Source organism: Zonotrichia albicollis, chromosome Z (genome assembly GCF_047830755.1).
Source record: "Zonotrichia albicollis isolate bZonAlb1 chromosome Z, bZonAlb1.hap1, whole genome shotgun sequence".
Classification (NCBI taxonomy): Eukaryota; Metazoa; Chordata; class Aves; order Passeriformes; family Passerellidae; genus Zonotrichia; species Zonotrichia albicollis.
The window spans coordinates 67,783,946-67,807,568 of NC_133860.1; the positions used below are offsets into that span (position 1 = coordinate 67,783,946).

The 23,623-nt window shown below is 39.9% G+C and overlaps 1 protein-coding gene and 1 long non-coding RNA gene across 2 annotated transcripts in view; one reads left to right on the forward strand and one right to left on the reverse strand.

The window, feature by feature from the left end:
- Nucleotides 1-23,623, forward strand: part of C9orf72 (C9orf72-SMCR8 complex subunit) — a 238,783-nt gene that overhangs the window by 180,863 nt on the left and 34,297 nt on the right. Inside the window, exon 2 of the mRNA XM_026796137.2 lies at nucleotides 6,435-6,483. The gene's annotated coding sequence lies outside the window, so the exon portion shown is untranslated. The remainder of the gene's footprint in view (nucleotides 1-6,434; nucleotides 6,484-23,623) is intronic.
- Nucleotides 1-23,623, reverse strand: part of LOC113459839 (uncharacterized) — a 74,194-nt gene that overhangs the window by 31,672 nt on the left and 18,899 nt on the right. The window contains exon 3 of the long non-coding RNA XR_012578139.1: nucleotides 9,388-9,687. This is a non-coding gene — a long non-coding RNA (uncharacterized LOC113459839). The remainder of the gene's footprint in view (nucleotides 1-9,387; nucleotides 9,688-23,623) is intronic.

The following is a 23,623-nucleotide window of genomic DNA, read 5'->3' on the forward strand; positions in this document are numbered from 1 at the left end:
GGCAGGTAGCATTTCAGAGGCTCATAAATGCAGGAGGCCATGAAAAATTAGGGGATGAAGAAACACCTATTTTATCCAAAGAAAGCAGTATCAGGACTGCCATTGTTCTGGCAAGCTTTGAACAGGCTTTCTGAACAAGAAGGCTAGAGACTAAGCTGCTAAAAATCAGAAAGGATATCCTTGCCACCATGGCATGATGAAAAGCAATGTTTCTTTATGTAGAGGGTGGTCTCTGCTGTCTCAGAAGAAAAATGTGGCTTAACACTGCAGAGGGTGTTTAGAAGGGAAAAAAAAAAGAGGCAAACCCATAGGTTTTATATATGCCCTTGAAGAATATTTTTTACCCTGTTTTATCATACCATGCTTTTATGCTGTAACTTAATATACACAAGTGAAATTTCAGGACTGTTGAGCATGCAGATTTTCCTAGGGGATGACTGCAAGGTTATTTAGCACAGGTGTTTCTGTAATTGTACAACATTCCCTATTCATATGCCCACAAGCCTTTATTCCCTTGTGAATGATGCTGTTGTCTAGTATTAGAGCACCAGGTTCTAATAAAAGCTCAGATAATATTGCTTTACAGTGACCTCTTCTGCAAGTCATCTTTCATTTCATGAATGCATGCAACTCAGGGAATAGGCACTTCTGTACTACATATTATTTATTTAAACAAGTGTGAGTGCAGAGTTTTCCTGACGATTTTGTTTTAGACATTAGCATAGTTCACACTCCAGGCTGTAGGTACTGTGCAGAACACCATCAAAAAAAAAAAAAAAAAAGAGAGAGAATCCCCTCAATTCTTATTATTCCTGAAATGGTCAGGTTGTCCCCTGTGTTAGGCTACATCTGGCATGTCCCCACTGAAATGCATAACATTGTGCCCAAGGTACTTAAGGAAGCTGTGATTATACTGTTGCCATGCAGATTCCACTCCAGAGGAGCTGCATGCCCTGCTCGCCGTATTCAGCACACACATCTGCCACGTCTGCAGATCTGAAACTTGTGTGTGCAAACGAGCCAGCGGGGGATAGTCAGTCTGATTCCTGACACCTCTCTGAAACCTTAAGATACCTTTCTACATTTTCACTCATACACTTAACTCACTTGACTACTCTAGCCCAGAGACTGTAGCAAAAAAGAAACAAAAATTACTGGGTAATATTTGCAGGCTTTTATTTTCTTTTACAAAGCCACATATTTGTAGATACCATTGTTTTAAGGGCTGTGTTTTAAAAAGACAGTATGATTTTTTTTTCTCTTTAACTTATGCCAAGCACCAAGACATTCGTGAGGCATTAACAGGATCTGGCTGGGAGGACCATCTCTGATTATCATCCCAAGGAGCAGAAGCTACAGTTACTGAGCTGTCCTGTGTTCTGGTATTTGCTGCTGCTTGGTACCTGTCTTTATAGAATGGTTTCATCTATTATTTGTTTCAGACTTTAAAATAGAGAAATGCAGCAAAGAACTGCCTTCTTTGTTCTTCAATTCTTTTGTATTTTCCTATGTAACTTGGATTCAGTCACCTGAGTAAATACCAGGTTCTCTGCAAAAAGATTAGTTCTTCCCTCCTCAGCTACAGAGGATTCTGCCTGATTCTGGATTCAAGCAGCCCGACTTAATTACTAATTAGTGTTCTTTCCATTTCTTCCCATGTCAATTGTCTCTGATAGTGAAAATTGCTTAGCAAGTTGAGTCAGTACCTTTGCTAATTGCTCAGTAGTGCTGTGCTTTGATTTATATTTTTTTTTTTCAGGGGTTTTGAAACACATTGGTTTCAGTAACACTTTCAGATGCTTCTATGACTCTATCGTCTTTTATTCTATTCTACAATTTCTATTATTGAAAATTTTCCTGGTTGGAAAATAAAAAAGGAGCTTGTAGCCTTTGTTTGTGGTATAAAGTGAAGTTTCTTGTTTTTTTTTTTTACTGTGCACTGAAGAGGAGTGAGATACCAGCCAAGGCTACATTCTGTAAAGGCGAAGTTGAAGATGCATAGGCATACTAAGTGTCAGAGATTGACAGTGAAAAGCAAAAAACAGTCCAGAGTGTGCCTTCAGTAACCAGAACTGAAGGTGACCTTTCTTTAAGAAAGGTTTTGTTGTTTGACTCTCTAGATGTACTGGGAAGTTCCCTAATCCAATTGGAGTTTTATGGCAGTAGCATTTTAGAAACATATTTTCTGGGTCTCAGTTCCCCAAGGGTCTCCTGATGTATGGCTGAGATCATAAAGAGACAAGTCAGTTTTAACGCAGACTGGCTTGCTAATCATGACATTTCCTATTACCTATCTGACTGCAAACACCAATGGGGAAAAATACACACCAATAACTGTGTTAGTAAATATTGGAAAGAAAAAAAATCTGAAAGCAAACTTAAAAAGCTTGATCTGAAAGAGTACAGAAAGGACTGAAGAAGAACATGATGGAATAATAGAAATAGTCAATTTCAAAACCTTGCTGTTGCTGTGATTACATTATGTCATATGCATATGTCTTTCAAGATGCTAGATGCTGCTCTTCTGGGAACCACGAACTTCCAGCTGCTGCCAGAGCTGTGAGTGCTCACTTGTATTTTACACCTCTTTTTTTCTTTTCTTTTTTTTTCCTGAGTTAGCAAGAAGAACTCAGAGGAGCAGGAAATCTCTAACTATGAATACTGATAATAGAGGAGCAGCAATAGAAGAAAAATCTTACAAAGTTTTTCGTTAGTAAAGAAAATCCTGTTCTCCGGATCTTTTCATCCATAAAAGAAGTAGTTACTGCTAAGCTACTTCATTTCTTACTCTTGAAGCCATTGCTGGCCTCATAGTCCTGTCCTCTCAGAGGCAGAGAATGAAGGGAGAGAGCACAGCAGGGGCAGATGGCCCCTTTCAGAAGCAGACACTGAGCAAGGTAAAGCCCCCAAGCCGGGTTGCAGCAGGGAGGGATCCCAGCTCTGCTCAGAGACCCCTGCCCTTCAGGGACGATGCGTGGCCAGCATGGAGAGGGGCCGAGATGCAGCAGCAGCCTCCAAGCTGGATCCTTCTTCTGCTCTGAGCTCTGCCCAGGCTTTGCACCACAGGGGGACAAACTCCTTCTGATTTCAGATGTTTGTTATAGCTCTGGGTGAAAGGTAGAGCCTTCCTCTGTGCAAAGCACTGCAGGAAAGGAATTACAAAAGGCCATATCATTCCACAGGGTTGAACCAGGGAGGAAGGCAGAAAAGTGTGCTTATAATAATATGAAATATAGTGAAGCAATTTGAAAGATGAGGAAAGATGAGGAAAAATGGGTGAAAAATAGGAAAGTTGGAAGTTGTTGCTAGAACTCAAAGAAAAGAAACCTCTGTTGAAAAACAAAATGATAGTCTGGAAAATGGAAAAAGTTTTAACAGAAGGTTCTGTAATGTCAGGAAAAGTTACATTTGAAAGTAATTTTTCTGAACTGATCAGAGCTCTTTGAATTTGCAGAGCTGTCACCTTCAAAAGGGCTCAATGCACTGCAATTAAATGACCTGAAGAATAGAGTAGTACTTAAAGTCAATTGCATTTCTGAAGAGCGATGCTGAAATGAGAAGCCCAGACGCTGTCAGCAAGTATTGAATAAAATGAATGAGACCTGAAGAAACTGTATGACAAGAAGGTGAATTTGTGAAAGTAACTAAGAAAGCGTCAGCTGAAGAGGCCTGTGTAAGAAAATACTCTGCCTCCTAATCAGAAAAAGAGTCTTTGAAATGGTTATTAAAATCAAAGAGCTCTTCTGTTAAGAATGCCTTTATCAAAATATCTATCAGGAAAAATATGTCCTGTAATGTTTAAGCTCTGGGCAAGTGCTGAAATGGTAAGCATAAAAGTACTTCATTGGAACAAAGTTGAGTGCTCCTAGATGCAGAATGAGAGCCAGGCGCGCTTTTCATGCGCAGTGGAAAGCTCTCCTGCAGCCTGTAGGACTGTCTTTGATGGCCTCCAAGTACAGTCAATAGACAGCTACCATGTATGGCTGGCTACCTTGAGTATTTGAATGTGAGTACTCTCAACATGCAGGCAGTTTCCTCATACATTACTTTCTTCTTCAGCCTATAGTTATGACTCTGTAGTCACACAGAGTTTTACAAATCAGGCATTCAAAGCAAATCAGTTTAAAAAGTGCACAGTGGTCCCAAGAGATCAGAGCAGGTCCCAAGAGATCAGAGCAGAACAGTATCTGTTACTGTGAATATCCTATGATGTCCCTTTCATGAACTGCTATTTTGCTAGAATCACTTCAGATCCATGAGTTTCAGGTGCATGCAGGGTGGGCTGGCTCACCTCTCCAACCCTTTTGCTGGGAATGGACAGACAAAGGATTACAGTTTATTAGGCCAGAAACTAAGAGGACAGAAGTCTCCAACTATCTTCAGCCTGTGCCTTCAGCTGAGAAAGTGTCATGATGCCCAGCTGTGCTGACCCTGCTATCCCAGGACTTGCTTCTCTAAGGAGAACTCTCCCACAGACAGTTCTGAGGCTGGGGCATGCCCAGGCAGGTTGTCAGGCAAATATTCACATGGCAAGGAGCCCATGTCACACAGCAGTGAGTGAGGGGGAATGAAGAACCACTGCACCATCATCTCTGCCTTTTCATTTTGCTAATCTAAAGCCACACCCTGTGTTTCCACCACAGGAACTTCACTCTGAAGCTGAGACACTGCAAGGCAGTAAGCTTTGCTAATCAGTCAGTGCATTGTTTAGTTGCAATGAGCATGAACATTAAGAGATTTTTGGGTATTTCTGGCTGGATATTGTGTGATTGAGAGTTAACAGGGAGGGTCTTCACTGCTTGGAGAAGACGTTTTGGCTTTGCATGTTTATGCAAACAGATAAGAACAATGCAAGAAAAAACAGAACTGTTCTTTTGGAACTGTAGCCTCCTAACACATTTATGATTCCCCTATGTTCAGCAATACTGGAGGTTTATTTTTTTCCATCTCCACAATAGATTTCACACACATTTTTTCACAATTATTGTGCTACATGCAAATTCTTTATTCTTCCCCAAACATCAGTCATTTCTTTCAAATTACTTGGGCAATAAGCAGAATTACACTTCTGGGAAAGTATAATAAATTTTTACCTTTTTGAAACCAAGGAGGTTTGACCTTGGAACTGTTTGGACAATATCCTGTGATGTGAGTAAATTGGCACAGAGATGTTTTTCTAATAGCATGTATCACTGAGGTTTATAAGTAATCCTTCTGCAACCATTTCCTCAACTTACTGTTTAAGAAGAACATGTTCAAATGGCAGTGCTACTTTCAAGTCTGTCTCATGCTGTTCCTCATGTTTGGCACAGATAAACTCAGACATGCCATTAGAAGAATGTTACTGTGAGTAAAAACTGGGAGAGTGGGTTCCTAAACCTTAGCATTCCCCAGAAATGCTAAGGTTTAGGAACCTGTTTGGGGATTTTTGCAGCTTTTTCTGGTTTTGATCGTGGACTTTAGACTTGCAGACAGGATGCGGAGTGACACCAGCCTGAGGTCAAGCAGTGCAACACCACATTTTATGTGTGTTTGTTGCTAAATTTTTCAACAGTCAGGCACTATAATTCCACTAATCTTGCATCTGTTATAAATGAGCTGTCTTCCCTGTCTTCTAGCATCAGATTCAATATCTTTAGTAACATCAGCTTCCACACCTGCCTCAGTAAGGCACCACCTGCCTAACAGCCCGTCTCATCACTTTAGTCTCCTTTCTGACATTATTAGCCTTATTATAATCTCTGACTTCTAAAGGTGGCCACCTGAGGCCTGCTCAGCTTTCACATGGCATAAAAGTACTTAGAACAGAACCTCTGGGTGCAAGACATCAGCCAAATTCATGTAATTGGTTCATCGTAGTGGTTAAATAAAAGTGTCTGCGCACGCTAGAAAGCTTTTATCATTGTTTCTGAGTAGAATGGAAGCTTGAGTACACTGCAAGCCAAGAACAATTTACAGGACATTTCTACCCTACTTCCACGTTTTCATTATTTCTGCACGCCAATGGTTCTCAGATCATCTCAAAAGTCAAGTGCAATTTCACATATGCAGGTATGTAACAGTGAGATTTGATGTACCTGTGCAGGTGAACTGACTCGAACTTATACAGATGAAAATCAAAACATTCTTGAGGTACATGCAGCAGCTCTGTAACACCATGATAAAGAAGCAATCGTATGGTCCTGACAGATATGTAAGGGTATCACCCTGTTGGAAATAATTTGGGTTTTGATTTACATCTCCTTTCCTGGTTTTATAGTTATTTTTATTTTTTGTATGACTGAGATTAACACATGGAAGGTATCAAAGAGAACTGACCTTGTCTAAGTTATAATTTATTTCCCCCAAGATGTTCTTAGAGCAAATTATGTTTTCCAAGTGTAACAATGAAAAAACCTTTCTCACTTTAGCATCCTATTGTTTTTCCTTCATAGGTGCTGCTGTTGATATCTGCAGGGAAAGAACAGGAGTAACCTAGAAAAGGTAAATAATTTTCACTCCACAGGTGCTGTTTACATTGTCCTTGTCATGAGACCACTAATCTCTTTCTAAAAAATGGCCCTAAAATTACTTTGGCCTTTGTAGCTATTGCTTCTTGATAATAGTTTGCCTGGTTTTTTGAAAATAATTTCATATAGTCTTATTTAATATAAAATTCTCAACTGACTTGCTTGTAACTTATAAAACTAATATACATATTTGCATTAAAATTTACATATTTGCCTTTTTTTTAAGATCATATCCAGAAATTTTGCAAATTTTTCATAAATCAGATACTCAGTTTTCTCAATTTTAACTGGGAATTCTGTCCTAGTCAGTTCCAGGCCAACTCTAGGACATTGCAATCTAAGCCCTACACCACAGCACAATATCTGCTTCATATCTAACTTGTTATCACTGTCATTTTGTGGTCACTCTATCCTAAAACACAATATCACAAGATTCCTGAGCAGCCTGACTGAGCTCTGAAAATACCCTTGCTTTGAACAAGAGCCTGGGCTCTAAAGACCTCCATGGGTCCCTTACAACCTATGTATGTCATATTACAGGTAGTCAGAGGAAAACAGTATCTAACTGGACAGAACATGTGTCTAAACTAACTTTTGGATAAGTCAAAGGTATTTATGCATTGCTTTTGGAGTCCCTTTGGGCGAGGAAAGGGGGAAGCATTGAAGATAGGAAGCTGTGTAGAGCTATTTACAGCACAACAAGCAGAGACAATTTGCTAAATAAAGAAAGAGTCATCATGCTTCTTTTCAGTTTTGAAGCAGTGCCATGACTGTGAGACAGATGAAATACAGTGTTGAGAAGTCCTGAAACCAATTGTGGTATGCATTTGTAGCACTACCTCCTCAGGTGTGCCTAATTTGCTCTTACTATTGAAAGTAAGGATGTAGCTAAGAAAATAATGCCTGTATGCACACGCGAACATAAGTGTTTGTTTAGCAGCAACAGCAGAAACTGTGACACTGGCCAATAAAATAAAAGGCATCACTGATAATAAAATAATAAAAACCATGAAAAACAAGAAACTGTGAAACACCTCTTTATTAGGCAGTTGGAAGAGTTCAGTAGGAGGTATTGCAAACCTCTGAGAAACAAGGCTTATGTAGTGGGAAGATTTCTGGTAAATGTCTTTTGGAGTAGAACATCCAGCAATGTGTTTTCTGGACCAAGTGCAACAGCATGGTATGACTGTGTGGAGAGCTAAACCTGAACTTTGGATGAGATGCATTTTCCCAACCAGAATGAGAGACAGGAGAGTTGGTGCAAAATGGGTTGGCACACACCACTGAACTAACATCGTAATACCTCACATTGGTAATGATGAGTCTTTGGACTCTATCCTATCTGCAATATTTTTCAAAGTGGAATTTTTGCTCATTTTCTGTCCTCCAGTCCTTTATGGCTCATCTTGTACTGCTGGTGTAGTATCCGAGGCTTGAAGACAATTTGGGAGCAGGCATTGCCCAGCCTGGGGCAAAGAAGGTGTCAAAGACATCTTTTGTGAAAAGTCCTTTCTTTAGGATTTTTCCCCTTTCTGAGAAGCTGGGGCCTCAGCAACAAATGTAAACAATGGTTATCTGCTGCTGTGGAATGCAACAGGTGGATCTGTGATTGGTCTCCTGTGGATGTTTGGATTTACTGACCACTCACAGCAGAGCTGTTCTCACTTTCTGCAGGGACACAGAACTTTGTTATTCATTCCTTTTCTATTCTTAGCTTAGATAGCTTCTGAGAACTTATGTCTCTATTCTTTTTAGTAAAGTTATAATGTAATATATATCATAAAATAATAAATCAAGCCTTCTGAACATGAGGCCAACATTCTCGTCTCTCTCTTCATCCTGCAAACCCTTGCAAGCCCTGTGACAAGAAGGCTCTGGGGAGGCCTGATTACAGGCTTCCAATACTTAAATATGGCTTGCAAAATAGATGGAGAGTGGCTTTTTACACAGGTAGATGGCAACAGGACAAGGGAGAACCATTTAAAATAAAAAAAGAAGATATTTAAATTAGATTCTAGGAGGGCCTTCTTTGCCAAGATGTTGAGACACTGACATAGGTTGCTCAGAGAAGCTGTGGATGCCCCATCCCTTCTAGGGAGCCCAAGACAAAGTGGGATGGGACTTTGAGCAACCAGGGCAAGTGAAAGGGACCCCTGCCTAGGGCAGCAAGCATGGAACTAGATGTTCTTTAAGGTCCATTCCAATCCAAATTTTTCTGTGATACCATGATTCTAACGAGTTACTCTTACTAAGGGATACTCATATTATTCACAGCATGACAGCTCTCTAAAATCCTTCAAGAACGGGCATAAGCACTAAAATCTTGACAGGCAACTCTTTTATTGCATGTCTTTCTCTGGTCTTTCCTTGGAAAATTCCTTATGTCTTGCTTTTCCAGACATGCCTTGTCAGGCATATGAACAGTTAGGATTTCTCTTTAGCTTGTGCTCCCAAGCACATTGTGTTCTTTTAACCTTATTAGAAAGGTCTGTTCAGAAGCCGATGTTAACTACAAAGGAAAGAATTGCATCCTCAATTTCACATGGCATGCCCAAAAACCACTAGTTTCCTGCCTTCTGTCAACAGGCAGGTGAAAAATGTAAAACTACTATTGCAGATGAGAGGTTAGTACCTTCAGTGACCTGCCCTACCCTCTTGTTTTACCTTTGGTGTGAGGAGACCACCCCAGAATTTATTTCCATTCTTACATGCTCCCACTGTTTTTCCCCTGTTCTTTCTACCCAATCGTGCAAAACCACTGTGCACCATACGGATGTCAGCTGAGTCGTCACTGAACATAACACATCACATGTTTTATAAGCTGTGCTCCATTTCACACTGGTGAAGAACACAGAAAACCAGGTTTATTTATACTTACTTGTATAGAGAGCCAAGAGACTCGTTTTACAAGCAGGTGGGCTTGCTGGGAGGAATAAACTAGGTTTTGATAGCTCTTTGCAGGATAAAATCTCTTGTCTGCAGCAAACTCCATCTCCTTTGTATCCATAGGTCCAGGTCAAAAGTGTGGATGGTCACTTAAGTGTCTCATAAACCTGCCTAGAACTTTTCATCTTGAGTTTTATATGGGATGTATTAAGAAGAGTTTTGCATGGGTGAGGCCCATATGTACAAATCCTCCATGCTTTATTAAAGTGCTTCTTTCTTTAAGTAATAGAGCCTGTGGAAAAGAAATTAAAAAAAAAAACAAACTTACAAAAAAAGGCAGCTTAAAAAAGGCCTTTTTTTAACATAAAGACCACAGATACCAGGTCTTATCTAAAACTACTCATGTACATCTGATGTCTTACATAGATAATTACAAGGTGTTCTGGCAGAACAAGTACTAATTCTTACCACTTAATTCCTCAACAAGGAATTATCCAGAACAAAAATGAGTTCTTTGTATAACTTAGGTGAGCAGATGTTTGGCTATTTTTGTCATGGAGATCTTGACAGTTTTACATATAGGGCTGGCTGATACTTAGCTGTCTCATTACCTCTTAAATGAGCTTGATCCTATCTGAATTTCAGATATATAACATAGCATAAACTACAGAAATGGCACAACTATGAGCAAAAAGACATCTTTTTTCTCTTGGGAACATCTTGCTTTGCCATCTTTGTAATAAGCCTGAAGGTCCAACTAGAAGCACTTAACTAACTGGGAGAAAAGGCATTGTTAGTACTCAAGTTTTAATCCATTTTGAAGGAGCTCCGCTCTGCAGCTATCTTCAGAAAGCTCAGGGAGTATCCTGTTTGCAATGAAGGACGCAGCAATGACACATTGCCATTGAAAGCAGCAACTCCTGGTATTGTCTTATTCAGTAATATACACATATATATTTAAAACAGTGACTCACTTTTGAGAATGGATAGAAAGCATAAGCATGACAGAAGAGAGATTTCAAAGAGCAAGTCCATATGTTTCCTTTAAAGGTAGTCTTTTTGGTGGTGGAGGAAAAAAGTTATTGCTTGCCTTTACTGACATAAAATCTGCTGTGAAAATGAAAAATAAATCTTTTTCAGCCCACAGGCAGGAACAGTTACCCAGCTTGGGGATGTTTCCTTCAGTGATATTGAGTACTTTCTGATGGGATTAATTTTTTTTCTACAAAAAAGGAAAGATCAAAGCTTCATCTTCAATATAGGTGAAGTCTGTTTCAGGGAGAAGATACAGAGTATACTAATCCACAGTGTCCCTGATGTGCAATGCAATGCAGATTTATTCATAACCTGATGCAATCCACAGTTAAACTGGTAAATCTGCTTTCACTGATTGTAGTTAATTGGACCTGGAGAAATGGCAGGAATGCTTTCCAGCACACAGCTTGTCCCATTGGATGCCTGCCCAAGGAGTCAGGAATACTGAATGTCTTATATATGCACAGGGAGAGAACTGCAGCTTTATTTGGGTTGGAGTAGGAAGATGTGTTGGACTATCATCCTCTAGCTCTGTTAAAACATCTGATATTGATGCAGAATGAATGCACAGAAAGAAACTTTCCCTCACCACTGTCACGCTAGAGGCTTTGCAGCAAAGTAAAATATTGCTCCAATAGATTTATTTGTTTCAGAGTGGTTCTGCACAGAGGAGTGCTGAGGCACATGCCGTGTCCCACGAGAAAAGTTTTGCCCTTTTCAGTCATGTCTCCCTCTGTGATGTCAGGCAAGCACTTATCATGCTGCTCTCACAGCACATACTCCATTTCTGTGTGCCAGGAAAGGGGAGATGGCATATTCCTGCAGGTACCTGTTTCAGGGCATGCCCTGCAATGCTGCCACGGAGATGAGCAACAGGCTGCTTACCAAGCTGTCCTCAGGCTAGATAAGCTTAATATGCTGACATGGGCACTGACAATACTTCTTGTGCTCCTAACCACGCCCAGGAAGAGGTCAGAAGCTAATATCCAGAAATATATTGGATTATTTCAATCTATGGAAAACCAGTGGCAAAAAATCCTGAATAAGAACTGAAAGAATCTGCAAAGAAATCTCCCATTATTACCCACATAAATAGGTATTTGTTCTATATAAATATTATATGCATCAGCACATGCATACTTATATCTACACAAGTATGATAAGTACAAAAATATACACTGAACTACAGGTGAACACTGACAAAGAGTTAGAATGCATCATAATGAAAGCATGCTTCTAGAAATCTGGATATCTGGTTGTGTTTAACACTAATGTCAACAAACAAAATCCTAGAGCCAAGAAAAATTAAATTACAAGTTCAGTTGCAAAACTGGCCAGCTTTGCAAAAGGCAGCATTGCAGCCACACATAATTTTTTTAAAAGTATATACAGTAATTATGCAGCAACTGTAGTGTAGCACTTATGCACATATTTTGGAGTAAGTAGGGTGTTTCCCCTTAGCAAGACACATAGAAGACTAACTTTAATGCTTGTTTCCTGAATACATTTGAAAATATCTACTTGTGCTTCTGTATACTCATTTTAGAAGCATCACCTTGGCCTCAAGTTGTAGTCAAGTCATGGTCTGAAGATGTTTGTACCCCAAAACTGCAATAGCTTGAAGTGCTATCATATCACAGATGCTCTACAGATGGAAGTATGATCTGCTGAGAGTTTTCCTCTAATATTCAGTTTTTCCTTTGCTATACTTTCAGGGCCTCGTGGACACCATTTTTTACTGAAATTTTAAGGCAAGGACAGGTCTAGATAGTGTGTTTTTGTATCTAACACAGATCACAGCTCTTTACCTAACAATTTCTGTACCAGTCTCATAACCTTTGTGCTGCAGCATCTCTCTGGGAGAGACAATCTTGATTTTAAAATGTCAAATGATATGTAATTATTTGCTAAGAACTATTATGAGCATGATATAAAATGTGAAATGAACCCTGCTCCTTTACGCAGGGAACTTGGCATGTCTTTGGATCAGATGAACATATTGTAACAATCTATTTCCGTATCTGAAAAATCGAAGGAAAACAACTGGCTTGATCAAGCTAATGCACAAGAATTGGAGAAACAGATTGGGCACAAGATGCTATTTTTTGCTGTCAGTTCCAGGGGCCTAGAAATGGTTGCGTGTATAAACACGTCTGCTTGTCATAGATCACTCCTGGGTAATGAGGCAAGCAGCACATGGTGCTGCAGAAATTTAAAATGTGCCAAGATGAAGGAACTGGCACCAACACACAAGCACAAAAGTAGTCATGCAGAAGATTACCTAACAATGCTAACTGGAAACTTAAATATGAATCCTTTTTATTACAAAAAAAAAAATCTCTTTTCTGTTTACTTCATTGTAGCCATTGGTTGCTTTATGAACACAATTATATCACAATTGTAGGAGTGCTGATGATAGAAGTAATTCCTACAGCCCCACACAGACCTTCCTTGCCATGCACACATGCAAGTGGGACAGGCACACAGCAAAGGCAACACATTGTCCCAGGCTCCGATGGCCTTGGACTGCTTGCTACTAACTCCATAAGAGCAAAAATGTCACAAAACTGTCCACATTTTCTTCTCTTTTCCTAGAGAAATTACCTACTTGACTGTGTTGAACATCCAATCACTGAAATTTAAATCATGTATTAGAGATCTTTTTTTTCCTTTCCAATATGCAATGTTCAGAGAAGACATCTTTCAGAGGCCTGAATATGCAATCTCTGGGGAAATTATTGAAGGCTTTTACTGCATTTTATTTTACCATTGATTTTTAAAGAGCTGGTTATCCGCAACAGATTGCTGCTAAAGTCAAGTAAGAGGTCACTTGGTCTGTTCAGCCTGGAGGAGACTGAGGAGAGACCTCACTGCAGTTACAACTTCCTTGTGAGGGGAAGAGGAGGGGCAGGCACTGACCTCTTCTCTGTAGTGACAGTGACAGGACCCAAGGCAATGGTCTGAAGTTGTGTCAGGGGAGGTTGTATATCAGGAAAAGATTATTCCCCCAGAGGGTGGTTGGGCATTGAAACAGGCTTCCCAGGAAAGTGTCAAGCCTGACAGAGCTCAAAAAGCATTTGGACGATGCTCCTAGGTACATGCTGTGACTCCTGGGAACATCCTGTGCAGGGCCAGGAGTTGGACTCAGTGATCTGTGTGGGTTCCTTCCAACTCAGAATATTCTATGATTCTATGTCCAGTAGCTGTGGTGACATAAAGTGAACTAAAATCTGCAAAGCACAGTGTTTCTAAAGAAACTCCATTTAATAAGGTTCTCATTCAGGCTTGTTCTCCACACTCCCTTCTAAAGTCGTGCAGAAATATATGTTGTGTGCAGCCAAAATGCACTCTGCAGAGTGAACATTTCACATTTATATGGAACTGATGAAAAATCTCACAAATTTGCCCGACTGCTTTGCAGCCAAGGATCACATACATGTACTTCTATGCATAGGTACACCTGCACGTACATATGCAAGGCTGCATGATTGCTGCATGTGTTTGATGTCTTAGCACTCATCGTGTCTGCAGCTTCATAATTTATACGGTTGTACTAATATTTTCTAGCCCCTAAACAATCACTCCAGATTGGTGCAGAGACGGGGCGCTTCATTCATCTAGATTCTTTAAACACATGTTTATTGCCCTTAACATTGGTAGTGTAAGTTTTAGTTAAGCCTGGACATTTTACAGCAATTTCATGACAAGGCATTATACATCGGGAAAATGGAGAGAAGCAGTTACATGTATTTTTATTGCCTTGTAGGTGCAGGCCAGGTATTTGTACTTCGCTGATGCAGTTTTGGGGAAGATGATTTAGCTTTCAACAGTGACCCCTTCTGGTGCACGCGGGGAGAGTCTCCATGCAGCACACGCCGCCCCGACACTGTCATTTCTAATATAAAACACTTATAAAAATTATTACTTTCCAGTCGTCATTTGAGGAGCATAAGTGGAAAAAAGGAGTCTGCCATAAAGGCCTCACTTCCTTCCTGACCTTGTGTAACTAAGACATCTCCAAGCACTCTTGATTTTTTTTCTTTTCTTTAACACGAAATGTCATTTAACCAAGATCAATGCCTCTTAACAGAGCTGCATTACTTAGAGAACAGGAATCAATGTTCAGCCTGGTGCTAAAAGAAAAGACTATAAGTAGGGATCTCAGGCAATAATACCTGTCAAACAACTAATTTTCTTTCTGGGGGTGAAATACTGGAATTTTCATTCTTGCAAATCCATTCCTCTCTTCCTCTCTTTAGCTTCTTTCTTTCTGAAGAGCCTTAATGCCATTTGAGATTCACCTTTCAAGACCATTTCACTGTAATGATCAGTGTTGTAGAGGTTTCAGTCTCTACACTGGCTCTGAAACACTCTTCATTAATTTATCAGGCAGACGCCTGTACTTTTTAAGCAGACACCTCTACTTTTTAAGCAGAGGGGTTACAATCCCAGTACTGCAATTGAAGTTTCAAAAACCTATAGTATACAACACAGTCAGACATAAAAATCTTGAGCACATTCATACTTGCTGCAATCTTTACCTTTGCAGACTGTTAGCTTGTCTACTAGGCATGCCACCATTTCATTTCACTTGATAAGCCTCTAAAATTTGTGCCTTTCTATATGAAAAAAAAAAAAAAAGAAAAAAGTTGTTTCTTCTGGACTGGCATGAGAAATTCTGTCATGTTCCTCTGTGAAGTGACAACATTTCCTCATTAGTACAGCTTTGCTTCCTCAGTGCTCTTCGTGCATTTTGTTCCATTTTTTGCTAATTTGAGTGGGGGTTTTTGGCAAAGGGTGGAGGCCCAATCAAATTAGATGTGATTCCACTGAGAACGTTTCATAGCTTGTGATATTGTTGAACTTCTTTTTAGTTCTACACACTGCAATACACTTGTAAAATCATAAAACTACCAGGACCTGCAATCAAGTTACTAATTCCCCTGCCCTGAGGCCAAAGCAGAACCACCACAGCCACTGCAAGATATCCAACTTGCTCCCACAGACCTATAAAGAAGAGCCCACCACCCCCAGGATGGTTTCATCTGGGGCTTGAATAAGCCCATTACTACTCCTGACTTCCCAGCAGATTCTCCCTTACTGTTATTTAACACTGCTATCCTCTCAGTTTGCCCTGCATGGATGCAGAAAAGAGACATCTACCTTTTAAGTGGCCTTGGTTCACGTGTCTCAAATGACCGAGTTGCCTCACAGCCATCACGGCATCTCAGGCTTGATCTCTGGGAATTACTATTAGAACGCCTCTGGTAGGAAGGATGTGATAGAGAGCCAGGCAGCAAAGCACACAGTAAGCAACCCAGTGGAGAGATGGCTAGAATTGCTACCTCCTGTCAGCTGAGGTGAGCTGGTCATTACAGAAAGAGCTGTGATAGTCTTTCCCTAGAAAGATTCATCCTTCATTTCGCATGAAGGAGGAATGCTCCTCAGCCTCTTTGAACTCTGCATCTTTCATATTTCAGGCTATGTCTCTCCTAAGTTGCATGTTTTCCTACTTGCTTCTTTTCCCCCTTTCCTGTTGTGGATGTCAGACCCTGTCTTTAAAGTCCACAAGATTGCTCTCTGCAGACAACTATGAGCAAAGGCTACAAGCCCGGACAAGTTATTTCAGTGGGAGGCAGAAGGTATTGCAGCTTTTTGGGAGGCCAGGAAACAATGGGCAAGGAGGACAGGCCGAGTAGGATAGATCTTTCAACTGAGGAAAAAGATGCTAATCGGGAACACTGCGTCAGGCCTTTAACAGAAGGTGCTGCCATAGCTGAGACTAAGATGGGACAGGAAAACTAGGAGAGCTATCATGGACAGAAAAAACTGAAACGTTGCTCTTTGAGACAAGTGATGGGACTAGACGGGACAGAAGGGAAAGGCAGAGCTGTTGATACTCCTCACTGAAACCCCATCAGACTGGCTTGCTGTAAACTGTTGGAAACTGGCTGTTCATGGCTTACTGGTTACATTCACTGTGGAAAAGAGAGTATGAAGATGGCGATTATTTGTTCCCTGTTTCGCACCTACTGCAGGATTAGCTTTCACCCAGACTCTTTTAGAATCTAATTCCTCTGCTGCAAAAAAGAGGAAGAACAGCATCTCCTGAGGATCCTGTTAAAAACATTCAGTCGTTTCCAAAGACATAATATTTCCTTACTTAGTTTCCAAAGCCTTTACATGGCTTTCTCGTGCATGATAGAACCTCATAGACTCTTTACCATTCACTGAAGTTTATTTCATTACACAAAGCATGTGGGATGAATGGCCTTTACCATATTTAATAGTGGTAAATCTTCTGATGTGTATTCTTTTTGATATCATTAGGATATCATGTAATTCTGCCACAACTTTCCAAATACGAAGTGTGCTGAGGTTTGGAAAGATGGCAGTGCTCCTTGACATTTATAGTACCTCCAGAGCACCAAGAACTCTGTTTCAAAGTCTTTTCATGGTTTTAAGGTCCACTGGCTTATAGGGTTCAGATCTCATTATTTTTCATTGCTTTCTTTCAAAAGGGCTGTAGAACAGTTGATTAAAAAAAAAAAAATCTATAGGGCAGAAGAACACTTTGAATACAATCAAAAAATACAAAATAAATATGTTTTTTAAGACTTTTCCTGTGTTTTATTGCTAGCTATATGAATATTTCCTTGTTCTGCTTGCTGATCAAAGTCACTGCATTAGACGATAGAGCATAAAAATTCTTAGTGGAAAGCCTCTAGAGAACAATCACTGCCAGAGCATTTTTGTACTGAAGTATACTCAAAAGAAAAAAATATTAAAATGGGTGAACCTATACCTGACAATTTGTATCCAGAGTTAGCCTTCCAGATATTTTACTTCATATTCACTGTCAGTGAATAATTTTTAAGGAAAGATACACAAAAATTAGAAAGCAAACAGCATTAATACTGTAGAGATATTTTTTCACTGTTACATTTCAGGGCCTCTTATTCTGCAGGATGACATAGGTACCCAGAAGACTACAACATCTGGCAGGTCACAGTGATCTGTGAACCTGAAAAAAATGTTTCTTACAAGTACAGACTACAAAACTTTTTGTTTTTGTAGTCCAGTTCCACAAACCTCAGCTAAATGAGGGTCGAAACACGGATGACAGGATAAAAACTTATTCCATGAGCACCCTACACTCTTCTGTGTACAAAGTAAGCACTTATCCCTTACCTACAGTGAATAGGTGCAGAAGTGTTTCCACTTACAAGAACCTGTCCAAAGGAGTCTCATGTTTAAGACTAGTTAAAATATTTTCTCACTTTTTTAAAGTTTTTGCTCTGTTATCAAATATATTATACTCTTTGATTCCTTTTTCTACATCAGTCTGCCTCAGCACACAAGTGAACCTGTCAAGAATCTTTCTAGCTGACTGACCAGTCAATGGCAGCCAGCAATTTCGCAAATGAATCTGTTTAATCAAGGTACCTAAGGTGAAGAAGGCACTTACAGAGCTTTGCAGGAGCAGGAGACTGACTTGTCACAGCTGTGTCATTCTTAAATTGATAAGAGCAGTCTAACTTGGGTCAAGGAGGAAAATCATTGAACAATAAGTCACTGAAGTGCTTTGCTGAATCAGGTTTTAAGTGTGTACTCAGACACAGTGGAAACTGTCCATCAAGTGAAGTTTGGGTAGAATGAAAAACTTTTCAAAGTTTGTCACATTCTTAACTGATATCCTAAAGGGCCATTTGCTGATTCAGTGCTTCAGGCCTCATCTGCAAGCTGCCATGTTCCCTACACTCCCACAGAAATACCCTTTATCAATTTTTAAAGAATTTGGAGTCAGGTTTTTTCCTCAAACAAAAGGTATCTGGCAATGTTACTAGCATTTTTTCTCCCTCATTAGTGTAATTGTCAGTGTTGTTGGAAAATTGTGTGTTTCTTTCTCATGACCTGTATGCAGTCAGTCTTCAGAATGTTCTGGAGACAGAAAAACCCTGTCTCCCCACTCCTGCCTGGCCTTAGCACCCCAGAGTGCACACAGCCACAGGTCTCTGAGGCATTGCATCTGAGCCCTGACACAGTTCCACTGAGCCTCCTCAGCTCCACTCCCATCCCCTCGTGCAGCCTGGCAGGGGTCACGGTACAACGTGATAGCAGAGTACCCATTCCATGGAGATTATTCCAGATTTAATTGGGTGTGTATGCAAGACTGAAGCCACCTGCCTCCCTGTACGAAATCAAAAATCTTGGATAGAACCTTGCCAGAACCAGTAAAAGGGAAACCATGCTGCTCTTTAACAAATACTGTCTGTAAGGAGGAGCCCTTCAGAGGAGGGCTGCTCCTTCCAAAAAGTCTGACAAACTGTTATCAAATCACTTCAGAAGCCATGCCTTCTTGTACTATTTGTCCATACATTTTCATGTTTACAACTCTCCCTTTCACTTTTATAACTTGTACTAAGACCTTCCAAGCCTGGTGATGGAGAATAAACCTTATGCCATAGAAATAATAAGATCAGCTTGTCTTAATAACCAAAAAAAATGGCTTCAAGAAAAGGATGTGATTTTCTCTGAATATAATACAGAAAACAGTAGGGAAGGATAAGGACTATTTAACTAATGGATGATAATGCAAATTACTGTGACAGTCTGTTTGCATACTTATGGAAAAGCATCCCGATAGATCCTCATAATTCCTTTCCCTTTTGGAAGGATTTCTTTGTCAGCCTGGTGTTACAAATCATCCTTTTATTTCTTTTTCTCAAATGGAAGATTGCAGAACTCTATGCAGTTTTAGCAGGTGGCCAATGCAGCAAATGGAATAACTGCAGAATTAAGAGAATGATTAATTCGAGTAATTCTCCAGATCACATGTGTAGATCTTTTTAACCCATGAAAATTTGTAACACACTTATATCACCAGTGCTTATTCTCTCACTGCTGTTGTGCCTCTGGGAAGCCATACTGTCCTTGTGCTTCGTACAAAATCTTGGTATGACAGAGAGCTACAGGTCAGGTAACCCAGAGGGAAATAAACTCCAGAATAGCTCACTGGTAGAAGACAACAGCTGTTTGTGATGACTCTCATTGCCCCCACGCAGTACAGGATGGAGGTGAGCTTGCAGAGAGAGTCTAAACCAAGCTGAGTGCTGTCTTCTGTGGCCCTAATTGTTCACCTTTCCCTGGTGGTCAGTGTGAAGGTTGCTAATCTGTCATTCTTCCAGGCCAGTTCCCCCTTTTCATGTGTTACTCCAGAATATTCATCGCATTCCTCCCCAAAATTTTACAGTATTTAGAAAATAGCGTGCTACTGTTATAACTGTCCATTACCACTATTGTGTCAAAAAGCAAACAATCAAGACTTCTGAGTACTTCATAAATCACTCAATTGCAGCAGGATTGAAGACAGAAAGTGCTTCTTTTACATCTGAACTGAGCATCTACCCTCAGATAAATGGTGCCATACACAGGAACTCCACTCCAGTTCTGGCTGACATCTGGTGCCACTGGAGCCATTCTTTAGGCAACAGAGTGGCTTGGCCAGAACCACACTAGAGACAAGGGCAGAGCCTTTCCTAGATCTCTGCAGGGCACCATGGCATGTTCATTTCTTTCTGTGGTTATCGTGAGAGTGGTTCCTGGGCTTATCACCCAGGATGTTACTCAACAGTCAATATTGAGAACATAAACATACATTTACCTACAGGCCTACAGTATGTGTCTCAGAGGAGAGAAATGGCACCCTCCTGTTAAGCAAGAATAGTAACTACTAAAAAAATAAACCACTTCACAGCTAACTCAAAATAGTCCTTAAAGCAAATAAAATCTACCTTCTTCATTAATGTCTAGTTGTTGTACAAAAATTGTCCTCTTTTTGTACTGCAAAAGTCCCCTGTCCTTACTTGTTTGCTGGTTTTTGCTACAGATTATATACTAATACCTAATTTACATATAAATTAAATAATACATTGAAGCTTATTTAGGCCTTTGTGAGGAAAAGCAGCAGAACACTATATGGACATACAGGTTCCATTATGACTGTTTAGGGGTTCAGTTTTGCTTGGTCAGTACCACAAACTGGTCAATGGAAAAATGACGTTTTCATAATCTGTTCAGTATAAAGTACTATTCCAACCAGACAACAGTTGTTAATACTTTAGAGCTTAAAACTACAAGCCTTGCTGTGGTTAACAAAAATAACTCAGTTTGTTCGTAATTAATGCCTCATTTGCTTCAGCATGTATTATGAAACTTTACTCTTCTTCTCCCAATCTCAGACATACAATGTGCTTTCAGATCTAACACCATTAAAACAGCCCACCCTCCTTCTCTCACCTATGCCTTTAAACATTAAATTTTAATAATTCCCTTTTCCATTAGTTTCCTAAGGAAATTATTAAATTTTTCTGTATTGATTTACAGACATCATCATATATTCTGCAATGCATTAAGCTTCATTCTTACAGAAAATTACCTATCTTTTATCAACTCTGTTTGTTTTCAGCTTAACAAGAACAATAAAGGGAACAATTGTTGAGAATGAGACAGGAATATAGTGTTTCTAATACTACTAATTTTCTTTATGCTCCACATATTATTGGAACTCTGTAATCAGCTGAAATATATCTTCACTGATGTTTTTTCTGTCTTTTCTCAGAAGAGGATGATGCATATTTTCTCATTCTGAAGAATGTTGCAAGCAGAGCATGAACTGTCCTTGTAACTGCATTTCAGGTTGTCAGTGTGCTGTCATACACAGCTCTGATGGAAAAGTAAGCTTGAGGCCCTCGCTGGAGCGCATGGCAGCAACCTACTTCTGGCAAGAGCCAGCCCTGCCACCCCCAAGCACCCACACTCTCATCACTTGCTCGGTGACATTAATGACATTAAGAGGTTGTGCTCAGATTTAGTACACAGGTGAAGTGCATGCTAGCGGACCTCTAGCTAGCTATTATCATTCCTCTGTAAGTTTAGGTCTAGACTGCAAGCACAAAGCAGGCTGAAGACAGTTGCATGTCTGAATGCACAGAGCTATAGCCATAGCTGAGTATCCACAGTTTAACAATCCAATATTATTTTTTTAAATTAATGGATACTTCCTTCACAGATAGATCAGGCATAGAACATTGTGCTAAAAAAAAGATTGATAAGAAAATATAAGATTCTTAAGAAAATTCTGTCAACGGAAGTGCTATTTTTTCATTGGGTTATTGTGTCTCCTCTCATTAAAGAGGAGATATAACCTAAAACTTCATGGAAAAGCAGCTTTAACGATGTGTACAGAAACCAGCTTTAATGATGTGTATATGTCCCTTAAAAGGCATTCCTTTAAAGAGGGTGCTGTAATCAGTGCTCCAGCATATGAAAATCATAGGTTTAGTGCATCCTTAAACCCCAAGGCTTTGTCTGTGCCTGTAAGCTTGAGCTACACATTTGGAGCAGGTCACCTCCAACACCATCATTTAAAACCATTGGGATAAATCAAACAAGGAGACAGAAGACATAAAAAGGCACATCAGTATCGTAAAATGACTCTGTAGAGAGTTCTCTACACTCCCAGAATGGCAGCACTTATAGCTCACTTAGTACTAATAGGATGACTGAAGGAGGATCAGTTTTCTGGGAAACAGGAGCAAGCAATGTAGCCACATCCCTTTCCCAGATCTGAAGACACAAGTAGGGGAAGCAGCTCTTGCTGTTATTCTCTCCTGCACATCTCAATCAGCACTAACATCCTTTCCTGGCTTGTTTTGTGCCCCGTCACTGCCTACCTAGGCCTCTAAAAGATGCTTCTGTGCTTGCTGCCACAAAACAAGAGGCATCACAACAGATTACAAAGGAAGGACATTAAACAGCTTTTATTTTAAAAAGAATGCTGTTGTTTGTTGTTAAGGCCCACAAACATTGCTGGAAAACAGGAAAATATCTAATGCGGGAGACAGGGTGGACAAAAGAGCACAGTTGCCTATATCACATTTTCCTTTCTTCACTGTAAAATGAAAGATACAATAAAAAATTGTACCTTGCCTCTTCAGCACAGTATGAATCCGCAAGTTGTGTCAAAAAGTTGTATCATTACTAGTTTCATTAAAAAATTACTGGTTTCATTTAAATCTTTCCACCAAATATCTTTTAAAAATAGATATAACTCCTTCGCAGCTATTCTTTCTTTATTCTGTTCAATTTCACACACATGATATAATTTTAACACCATTCACCATGGATCCATTGTGAGAGCAGTAAGGGAAACCTTCTTGCTGCAGCATTTTTTTCTCAGTCATCCAATCTCTTTGATTTCAAAAGAAAGGACACTAGCTTCATTCTTAAATGGTTGCTGTCATTTATGCCTGGGCACATACTCACCAAGTCCAAAAAAAAAGGTCAGTTGGGTCAGCAAGCAAATAACTGAGGGAACTACTAACTCATAGCCTGTATGTGCAAGCAGTTAAGGAGTAAGTGCTGTAAATAAGGAAGCTGTGATTCCACTAGAGCTGCTGCTCAGTAGGGATAAAGAAAGCACTCCAATGCTGATCACTCATAGACAGACAGACCGGATGACTTGGGTGTCTATAGACAGAGTGAAGTAATCTCCTGGGCAGTGACATGCAGCTCTCCAGACAGCACTCTCACTCCTCAAAATCCTTGCTTTCCATATAGGATATTATTACTGAACCATATCCATCATCCTGAAACCTCCAGCTGAGTCTGTCATGACAACATTTCACTGCTGATGGAGTATATTTTATAGATCAGACAATACTGGGATTTTTGATAGTAGTGCCTCTGCAGCCTTTACTCAAAGGGGTGATTTTTTTTTCCCTGAGTAAATTAGGTATTCGTTTGTGACACAAAAACTCTGCTTTTAAAAAGTTATGGCCTAGAATCACTGTTTTATTTCCACCTATTTTTCTCTGCAGCTACTAGGATACTTGTTCTAAAGGCCTCTTTTCCCTGTTGAGTGAGGGGACGAGTTACTGCAACAGCTGCAAAAGCCTCTTAAAGGATGACTTTTGATGCAACTTGGGCACCGAACTACTGCTGTCTTGGAAAATGTCTCCCTTAATGACATGCTTTGGCATCTGTTTTAATTTTAGTTGTGCTGACATAGCAGAGAGGATTTTGCTTTCCTTCATTTTTGTTTTCTCTAGAGAGTTTCCACAGAATACATATAACTCTCATAACCTTCTCTTACAACACCTGTGAGATGGATAACACTAGCAGCTCCTGTA